Genomic DNA, 7,987 nt, shown 5'->3' on the forward strand with positions numbered 1-7,987 from the left:
ATAGTGTCTGTCAAATAGGATCCCTAGAGATCGGATTAAGCATGCCATTGGTTATGCTGTGAGTAGTAGGACAGTGTAAAACGATTTACATTTCCGGATTGTAGGTAGGCCTAGTGCACTAATTATTGTCTTCAAATTGCTTTGTTGTAAGTTCTCTGCATTGAACTGCTAAATAACCCTCCACCCTTTGCACTGAGTAAAATCTGCAGCTGCAGTGGTGCAGCAAGCAAGACGTCAAGGGGTGCAACAGCTCCTGGGCTAGGGACTTTTGGAGACCACCAATAATTGTCACTTTCAACTGTATCAATTCCTACAGGATACAAATATAGCTGGGATCACTTTCTGCAAAAGTTTCCAGGTTGCCAGCACTGTGTCAGTGCTGAAGGCCTAGCACCACGTGTGAAGGAGAGCACACAGTCCCTGACTGCAGCTTCGGCTCTGTCCCTCTCCCTTACTTTATTGTCCTATAGCAGGGTAATATGTAAATACATTTTCCGAGGTGCTAAATGGAAAACAGTGCCACCTATTGCTACCTTGAAAGGCAGGCAGCACCCTTAACACCAAGCATGACTTTTAAGCCAGTATATCTAGAAGGAACAGACTCCAAACTGTAGACAGCACTGTTTCGACCTGGTTGGGTCTCTTCATTAAAGTGTAGGGAATTGGTTTGGCTGAGTAAGAGGCTATTTACTGAGGTCAGGAAGTAAGAGATCTCATTATGGAGAGTTTGCCAATTAAGCAAACTCCTCTTCTCCCCAGCACTGCTGTTTGCCAAACGTGCCATGGTACGGTGGCTAACGGCAGTGTGAATGTAGCCTTTGACTGCGTTCACACATGGCATTTACATTTTGAAATGCAATACAACAGCTGAGGAGAGGATATGTGTCTAATTACATTGTGTTAACATTACTGTTAACATTTGCATTTACAAAATGTTACATTGCGTCAACACTGTGACAAAACACAAATGTTAACCCCTTTCTGACGAAGTCTTAAAAGGCTTCAAAGGTTTGGATGCATTTCAAAAAACATCATGTGACTTGTCTGTGCTGCAGACTTCTCAGCTCTTGGCCTCCACCTTTTTTCATGACACGTAGGGATAGTTAAATAATAAATTGTAAAAGGATGTTTTTCATTTTTGTTTTTTTAGGGGTTAAAGTTACTAAAACTGGAGAAAACTTTTTTATTTTAATGCATTGTATATATTTTTCCAGTTGAGTTTCCAGTTGTAATGGTCATTTTCATATGTAATATATACAGTTTCGGATAAACAGGGCGATATATAAATTTAAATGTTTATTTTTAAATATGAATTAATATTGTGTGTCTGTGATATTTAACTTTATATGTCTCCCATGAGGTTTTAATAGGTCCCTGGGGTAGATTTCTTACTTTCTAGGTTTCACCTGCAACTGGGGCATCTATAAGAGCCCCAGTTACAGGGAGAAATGACCACCTGTGTGGGGAAATGTCTGATCAGAGCTATACTGCAGCTGCTCTGATTAAACTCTGCAGAGATGGCCGTCTCATCTGGTCATTCAAATCCAGATTCATTAATCTGCCATATACAAATATTTCTTCAATTAGATGTCATTAAAAAAAATGTACCTGTGTGAAGATAATTTCCCATAAATGTAGTCATATATGGTTTCTTAGAAACAAGACTGTGTCCCTGGATACGGCCACCTCTGCTGGAGGGATTGCACAAAGTAACAAAAGGTTTTGTATATGAAATGTCCGGGAGTTACTGCATGTCCCCCAGCCGTCCTTTGGTAATGATTTCTGAAGCCAGGAGGTCAGACAGGGCTCAATAGCTCATGTCTGGCCACTGCTACCAAAATGTGAGCTGGTCGTATCCAAGGAAGCCATCTCGGTTCTAAGGGACAACATGGCTACATTTATGAGTAATTATCTTCACACAGTAACATTTTTTTTAATAACATCAAATTGAAGAAATGTTTACATATGACAAAAGAATAAAATTAAATTTAGATGCCCAGATGGGAAAACCCTTTAAGTAGCGCTATGCAGTGAATAAAGGAGAAAACAGAAGCGGTAATAAACTGCTTTTGCCTCCTCCCTAGCAATTAACAGGGGAACAAAAGAAAACTTGAGATAAACGTCTTTTACCTAAATATATCCTGACCACCCTCTGACAAATCTCCTCAGCTAAAAACTTTCTATAGTACCGTGTTGCACTCTTCACTCTTAAGGAGCCTCAAACAGTCCAGGGCCGATCCAAAAATAAAGTCCCACAGTTAAAATATATAAAGGATAAAAATGTTTTCTTATCTGACTGGAGCTCCAGATGTTGCAACTATGCCACTCTCCTTCAATGGGATGTTTCACAAAATCTCCTTCTTAAGTGTTGCTTTTTTCTCGCTTGATAGCATAAAAAGAAGGATCCTCCAACTAGAATAGCCCACCGTTCAGACCACTACAGCTGCGATTATTCCTCCTCCATTTCCACCATTCACCACAGTGGAGTACTGGAAGAAACATGCACGAAGATCGCGTAGTATGTCTTGACAGTTCAGATTTAATGATATAAAATTTACTTACAAACAGTGAATAAAAATGCGCATGTAAAAGCTTAAATGGGACGCCAGGGCGGATATGTGAGACTGGCGTCCCATTTAGGTTTTTTATGCACATTTTTATTCATTGTTTGTAAGTAAATTTTATATCATTAAATTTGAACTGTCAAGACATACTACGCGATCTTCTTGCATGTTTCGTGCACGGGGTTTAATCAACTAACAAAACAAACAAAACAAAGGCAGAAATACTCACCTCCACCCCTCTTCCTCTTGATCCTGGTTCTGTCCGTCGCAAGTCTTGACGTGGTATCACCTAGAAAAGAACCTTATAATTAGCAGCATGGAGAGCATGTGTGGACAAGATGTCTGGTGCTCCGGGCTGCTAATTCTGCACGCCCTTGCCACCTCCCTTTCCCATCCCATCCCTGACATCAACACTCTCCCATGCTGGGAGCTTGGAAGAGGGAGGTGGCAAGGGCGTGCATAATTAGCAACCCGGAGCACCAGACATCTTGTCCCTGTACTTCGTCCTGCAAATTAGAACTTTCTTTTCAAGGTGATCCCTGCATGTTGAGATTAGTGGCAGACAGCGCCATTATCAAGAAGAAGAGAAGTGGAGGTGGTTATTTCTCACCTTCTTTTTGGTTGATTTCCTTTAAACTTTGATGAGCTGCAGTCAAACCACCTGTTATTCTATAACAGACAGGGCCTATTTTTGAATAGATCCAGCCAATGACTCTTAGTATGATATCCAGCATGATGAGCAGGGCAGGGGAATCATCAAAAACTGTCACTTGTCTTTACGCTCATGGTCACAATTTTGGGCAAGGGGGGCCCATATACTTGGTAATCAGAAGGATGTCTCCAAATGAATGTTTTTAAACTGCACGTAGTGCAGCTGTCATAATGAAGGGTCTATCGGGTACACTTATACACTTATAGAATTAATTCGTAACAAAATATGTGAAACTATCAGCAACTTGACAGAAACTACAACCTTTACAAACACATTTAAAGTGACCCTGTCCTCAGGGATGTCATTTTCACTAAATAGGTTGAAGCCCATTGGATCTGCATTGCAAATATGCCTTTCTGCCTTTTCTGAGCATTTGTATTATAAATTTGTATTACAGACACTTTTTGGAGTACCTTGAAAAACATTCGCCAAAGTTTAATCTTAAAGTACTAGTTTGACCTATCATTGTAGTGAGGGAGCACGGCCAGGATTATAATTTTGTGCACATTACGTTGTTGGCTCACAAAGGGGATTATTGTTTTCTGCTCCCATATTAGTTTGTGGCATTACCCTAATTCTGTCCTTCATATAAACAACAGGGCTAGTATTCGAATAGCCCCTAATGATTTATTGAATTTATTTTATCCATCCCGGATGCTGATTGATTACTGCATAATTTAATTATTTAATAATTTAATTTGTTCTTGCTTAATTGTATGTGTTTGTGATATATTTATATCCACTCCTTTTTCTGCAGTTTTTTAATCCAGTAATCAGAACAGTGTCTGTCTATGTAAAACATTATTTTTGTATTATAATTGTATGTGGGGCTTTTTTACTAAGGGTCCCACGGCCGCATTTTCGTGAGGTTTCCTGAATTTTCGTGGATCGTGCCAGGGATTGTGTCGCACACGATCAAATTTTGGCGCATCGGCTCTGGCTTTCACGGATTCAGACTAAGCGACGCATTTAACTAAGGTTTTTGGGGCAAGCGATCGGATTTTGGTCGCAAGCCAAGCACTTTCATGCACCGGGAAGAAAAAGGTAAACTCCAGCGGAGCTGAGCGGGGAAGCGACACATGCAGGATATCGGGCACAGGATCTTCTTGATTTGCGGCAGATGTGCATTCCGGCGGATAATCGCACAGGACCAGGTAAGTAAATGTGCCCCATTGTTTTTTTTATTTTTCTTTAGTTACTCCGAAAGTCTTGGGTGGTTTATAGTTTCATTCAGGTCCGCTATGTAAGTTCTTTTTCTTGTTCAGTCTTTTGTCGAAAAGAACCACAATATTACCTCCCAATAATGAGTTCTAAAGCTGAATTAACCTTCTTTCCCATACGTGTAAGGTTTCCCTTCAGGTCCGTCCAACAGTGGACTTTATAAAAGGGACACACCATGGTTTATGATTGGCTAATGTGTATTTTAAACTTACCACTGTTCTTTGTTGATGTGTTATGACTAACGTTTCACTTTGGGGCATAGGTTCTATTTTGGGAATATAGAGATTACAGTGAGTTTGAAGCTGGACTTACTTTTGTTTCTACTGCTTTATTTCATTATTCGGTCAGGACATTAAGGCATAATGAATATATTTATTTATGTGTCTTTGTGTGTCTTTTAATATTTTTTTAATATTTGACCTTTAACCTCCAGCTGGGTTGCCAGCAATCAGATTTTGCTCAGCTGTGGTACTAGTTATTTAATGCCAGGGCAGGAGAAATGATCCATTGCACCGGACTAATTTTAATGAATGGATTGTATTTGTAATGCTTGACAGGACCAGACATAATGAGAGATACTCCTTGCAACCACTCTGTATTCCAGCCATTCGATGAGGATCGCAAATATATGATCCAAGCACTATTCACCAAAAATTCCTGTAGGGTACATCAACAAAGGTCTTCTTAAAAGACCACTCCTAGTCATTAGTTTCTATATGCATAAGGCATTTATTTGGCTATTTTTAAAAATGACTACACATAGTAAAACTAGTAATAAGTAGGAACCCTTGGAGATTTGAAATATGTTGCTTCTTAATCTATTCTCATGTAAACAGGCAATGTTAACATGATCAAATACACAGTGTTTGGATATGGCTTGTTCTAAGGTGAACAGGATTAGGATTTCAAGGATATTGCCTTCCTCTTGATCCCACAGTGATGATCTCAAAAGACATGTTTCAAGATTTTTTCAAGATGCTTTATATAGTTGTTGTAAGAAAAACTGTGAAATATTATACTTATCACTTCAGATTTAAAAAGCCAAAAACGAGAGACTCCAGATAAAGAAGGTAACCTACAATATAAGATATTTAATAAGACTTTTAGGATTCTTGAGATTACTGAGAGAGTAATTATGAATATACAGGCGGTCCCCTACTTAAGAACACTCAACTTACATACGACCCATAGTTACAAACGGACCTCTGGATATTGGTAATTTATTTTACTTTAGTCCTAAGCTACAATAAACAGCTATAACAGTTATCACAGTTGTCTGTAATGAAGCTTTAGTGTTAACATTGATTCTTATGACAACCCAACATTTTTAAAATCCAATTGTCACAGAGACCAAAAAAGTTCTGGCTGGGATTACAATGATAAAATATATAGTTCCGACTTACATACAAAATCAACTTAAGAACAAACCTACAGACCCTATCTTGTATGTAACCCGGGGATTGCCTGTATAAGGATTTGTTACTTTGTGTTAATGTTATAACCTGTTTTGCCTGACTCTGCCCACATCTATTCTGGATAGTTGTAAAGATGGCTGTTGTTTAAGGAACATCCAAAGTAACACTAGGCACTGAGGCCAGAACAAGACTTTGCTGACCTCATGTAAAGTTGCTTTAAGCATAGACTGAAATAACTGTAGAATGGCATGTAGGGTGTTTTTCACTGCTCTTTCATTTCATATAGATAGCATGTACAAGAGAAGCTAAATTGTAGTCTTCTCTGCCTCTTTCATGCATCATTTTCTCTAGCTATCTGACCCACTTACCTGACTTACACCTTGCCTTTCATTTATAGATGCATTTCCAGTTTCCTTTGATGTGTGATTGTATTTTTTTCATCAGAAGGAACAGAGTACTGTGTATAGTCACAATATCTGCTTTTTTACATTGACATTTAGGGCTGCACTTTTCATTTCACTGCGTATATACTGTATTCATCTAGTATGTATAGAGCAAACATTGGTTGGTTTTGATCTAAAGAATTCCCATGACTTGTGATGAGACAAGCTGTATGGGGAACAGGAGCATGGGTTAATTCATCAATTAAGCTTGACAGCAAGACAATTTGTGTGGAATGTTTCATCTAGTTGAATATAGGGATTGGTCATTGGATTCATGAACAAGTATATGCTGTTAACTGATCCTCAGGATCATTACCCAATTCTAATTTAGAGTGATGATATCACCTTGATCTGTTTTTTTTTTGTGTGTTTAGAATGGTATGGTCAAAATGTAACTACCATTGAAAATAAAATACATAAAACAATTGTGTATTGTAACTTCTACAACTCTATAAATATATATATTTAGTGTAATTTTTTATGTATTTAAAGATTCATAATTTTAAAAGTCACCGTCTTCTGTTTAAGCGATTCCTATAAAAAGTTTTCCATTATATTTTCCCAGCCTCTGACAATAACAGTTAATTGAAAATTCAGATGCAGCAAAGCTGAGCTCGCCATTCGGCACAATATATTGTGATATGTTTTACATAGGATTGAATAGCATAATTGATGAGTAACATTAACTCATCTCTGTAAGAGGGCACTCAAAAGAGGCAGCTGAATGTAAAAAAAAAATCAGCTCTGCTTCATCATTATTAACTCATCTTCAGAAATATTTCAGATCCCATGATTCTTAGTTTTCCATAGTGTAAGAAATATTATAAGTACCTTATAATGCATTGGAAATGATTGCAAAACAAATAGAATAATATAAATTTACTTACCAAATGCATGAAAGTGCAAATGCAAAAAAGGGATTTGCTGCCAGATTTTAGCAAGCGTAAAGTGCTCTCCACTACATAAGGTGAATGCTATGTAAAAAGCTGTACCAGAAATCGGAAATATTCAGTTTTCATTCGCAAATAGAAGTAGAAAATATGTATTAACCACATTGCATGGGATTTCCAGGAAATAGATCCTTAGACTCTTCTGTTCCATGCACAAATTTGTATTCCACGTTGAGGCAGATAGGAGTGTAAATGGAAAACCCTCATTCTTCTGCTTAATTATAAATCCAGGAAACAGTTTCTATTCTTTACTGGATCACTCCAAAAATGGAGTGTGCTGCATTATGGTCCAACCAGGAATAAATGTGTAAAAGTGGAACAGAGCAGTGTTTGGCTGTGACTGAAGCATATAGCTGTCTCCAGTATATATTGATGTAGGATTCACAGTATAAGCTAAGGGAGGAGTTACACTGTTCACATCAGCAGAGTAGATTAACCAGTTCTCAGTGAATGAAAATGTGCAACAGCAGAAACCACACATGAAGAAAGTGCCTTTTAAAACTAGACTTTGTGTAATCCTAAAATGCAGGTACATGCTAATGCACAACATATGTATCCATGTATTCTATCTGTACACATAAAATGGAAGAAATGAAAATTGGTTATTCATATTATGGAACATTCTTTAAGCAACATAGTATTGCATTCATAAAAAAATCCCTGCAATGTATGTCCCTAGGGC

General features: G+C 37.9%; 1 protein-coding gene across 1 annotated transcript in view; it reads right to left on the reverse strand.

The window, feature by feature from the left end:
* HTR1D (5-hydroxytryptamine receptor 1D) overlaps positions 1-7,661 on the reverse strand; it is a 32,801-nt gene extending 25,140 nt beyond the window's left edge. Inside the window, exon 1 of the mRNA XM_072136869.1 lies at positions 7,243-7,661. The gene's annotated coding sequence lies outside the window, so the exon portion shown is untranslated. The remainder of the gene's footprint in view (positions 1-7,242) is intronic.
* Between the last annotated feature and the right edge of the window lie 326 nt (positions 7,662-7,987).

This window comes from Engystomops pustulosus, chromosome 2 (assembly GCF_040894005.1).
Source record: "Engystomops pustulosus chromosome 2, aEngPut4.maternal, whole genome shotgun sequence".
NCBI classification, from domain to species: domain Eukaryota; kingdom Metazoa; phylum Chordata; class Amphibia; order Anura; family Leptodactylidae; genus Engystomops; species Engystomops pustulosus.